We start from the raw sequence: 3,208 nt of genomic DNA on the forward strand, positions 1-3,208 counted from the left end.
TTATCCCTCGAAATAATTTATATATGACATGTTCTTCATGTCGAATTAAAAAGAGAATTTTGAAACTTGGAATTTGAATTTTTGGCTCCAAGATAGTTAAGTTGGCCCTCCCTCAATTCAAGTCAGCCCCAGTGAAGAGACACACATATTCACAAAGGCAGAACACTATATAAAGGCATTTGACCTCCTCCGCAAAGACACCATTCAACCTAATACTAAAAATACAATTCTTGGCATCCAATCGAAGGATAAGAAGGACAAAGAGGATGAAAAAGAAGGACAATGGTAATCTATCTCTCTACCTTGCACGTGTGTTTCTGGGAAATTTTCTGCGTAGCATATTCTAGGCAAGATGAATTTCTGGATAGAATCAGAGGCCAAATTTATGCGTTTATAGGCATATTTTGGAGGCCAAAATTTGGCCTGTAGAAATAAAATCATGCCAAGTTGCTGACCAAATTGGGAGTCTTGACTTGAGGCTAGAGACTAGGTTTGAATATAGGCATTATTGGTTTCTTTACCTAATAGTTGATTAGCTATGTTAGATGTATCTCTTGTTGAACTGCATAAATTCTCTAAGAAAAGAGTTACTGGGTTTTACCCCTAAGTGGGTTTTCCCTGGGTAAATCTTGTGTTCTCTTTGTGCATTATGATCTCTACCATCTTTATGGTTTTATGGTTGAATTTCTAATATGCGATTTCTTAATGATAAATTATAATTGTTAAAAGAATATCTATATAAAAATAACATGGTATCAAACCTTTGGTGATGAAAATGATGTTGAGATCACTCTTGAAGAATATTTGATAAGATATCACTATTGAAGAAGACCCATATCTACAATATACTTGCTTATTTGTGATGATGGGTTCCTTTATGAAGTCTAAGAAATAATTGGAAGGAGAAACAAATTTTAGGGCTTGGAAAACTGTAACACCCCTCCCTTGTGTGTCAAACTATGGAAAACCTAAGCTGAGGAAAGCTAGGTATGATGTGTAATACGAAGTGTAAATACATTATTAAATAAATTAATAAATAAATCACTTGGAAAAGAGAGACGCCAAGAGATGAGATTCTTGCCAAATCGCATTGGGAAATGGGATAGTATAAATATTTCACAATAAAGCTTCTAGATGTGATTCTAGATAAGCTGGATGGATTGGAGATAAATATCCGTCAAGAAAAACAAAAAATCTTTGTGGGAGCGAAAGGAAAGTTTTTATGAGGAAAAGCCTCGTGGGAGAGAAAGGTATGCTTTTCTAAGAAAATCCTAGTTAATTGGATAAAACATCCACCTAAAAGCACGATGCCTCTAAAGGAAACTATATCATGAAAGAGGGTATTAAATACCCGTTGCGTAGATCAATTGGAGGAAGTTGATCCATGGCAAGAACCTTGGCTCGGGGGGAATCATAGGTGATTCATGGTTGGCTAGTGGTGCTCTAATTTCGAAGTGGTGTTCTCTCTTCTGACCTATTTGGTTCCATATGCATGGGATGTTCTGTATGTTGGTTTCTTCCCCTCTTTATTGTAGTTTCAATTAGTCTATGAATGGATTTGCTTGAGTTTTCCTAGCCATGAGAATGAATGAATGATTTGCATGGGATACTTTACATGAGTAGATTTACTGGTGTTCTCCTCCATTCTAGTGAGATTCACTTGTATGTTATATGATTTATGTAAATCCTTGCTTGTTATGTTGTTAAATAATTTATCTTATATATGTGGATGGTTGAGTTATCTCTATTACGGGAATGATGTATTTTTTATACATGTGACTCTTGTGGTATCCATGTGTAAAGTTATAATTAGAAGCATAGCAAGTAGTTGGCATTACTTGTACCATGAGCTATCTGATTCTTGGTAGAAATTGCATGAGACATTTGTGCATGTGGAACAATTATGGAATTATCTAATTGTGTAATCAATGATTATAGATTTTATATGCTATGCATGTCATAAGAATGGTACCTAATAAGGTTGTGTTAGCTATTTTTTCATGTGTACTGAGAGTTATGACAGTAACATCTTTTGACTGTGCCTATAATACTATAATTATGCTTCATGATAGAGCTAGATGCAAGATATTGTTAATGTTTGCATGGAGACATTGAAGAAGTTTATGGGTTGCATGACATGATTCATCCCTTTATCCAACTTGTAGTTTATTCCTAAAGGTCAACAAGAGAGCATGTAACATTGTGCCTATGGTATATGGTTCACTACCTTGGTATTGTGCAATAGTTAAGATCATTAGTTCACTATACTTCTAATGACGGTTGAATCTTAACTATAACTGAAGCAAATTTTTATAATTTATGGAGCCTAGGGGCTAATTTCCTGGGTAGGCTCAATAGGTATTTTACAAATGGTATCAGAGAGATCTAGGTTCAAACATTGTGTTCTATGGACCAATCCACCTCCGTAGAGTTTTCATTGACGGGTTTTAATTATAAAATTTCTATAAGGAAAATAATCCATAAGCCATAAGGTTGAAATTAAATAAGTTGGAGGAACAATTGGAAGAGATGCCATGTAAATGTTATAATAATAAACCTAGCCTCTTTTGAGAAGGCTATGAGTTTAGTGATGTTTGTGATTGCTTTGAAGAGGCTTTAATGTGCATGTTTAGATGGGGATGGAATCTGTACTGAGGTCTGAGAATTAAATTCTGAGATATGTCTCGATGATCTAGGACACCTATGTCATTATTGACCATGTAATTCTAAACAATGGGTCAACATTTAGCTTGTTCCTAGAAAGTTATTTAAATTAGTGTATGAAGTGATCGAGCTGCACATTTCTCCTCCATATTTATGTTCGACGATTTTCAGTATCCACATATCTGAATCACAAATCACATAGGTAAACTAATTTTAAATGCATGGATTTCATGAGCTTGAATAAAGCTTTATAATTCTCTGATTTAGAGGTGGACGTGCAAATGGTAAATTGCAAGTGTAATGGACAGATTGGGCACTTTGCCTAACACCGTAGATGCAAACTATGGTCCCTTCTCTCACGTAGATGGCAAGTGTTTGGATCATTCTTTACCCAATCTGAATTATCGGATGTGGTATTTTCCTCATGATTTTTGCATAGATTGACAGTTTGGAAACATTCGGATCCTACTATGACTATATCCCATAGTTTGAAACTTCCAGCCACTAATATGGTGTGCGCAATTCTAAACGATTGTCTCTTGTA

The sequence above is a fragment of the Pinus tabuliformis genome, chromosome 7 (assembly GCF_031772625.1).
Source record: "Pinus tabuliformis cultivar Carrire ecotype Pingquan chromosome 7, CPIR1, whole genome shotgun sequence".
NCBI lineage: Eukaryota > Viridiplantae > Streptophyta > Pinopsida > Pinales > Pinaceae > Pinus > Pinus tabuliformis.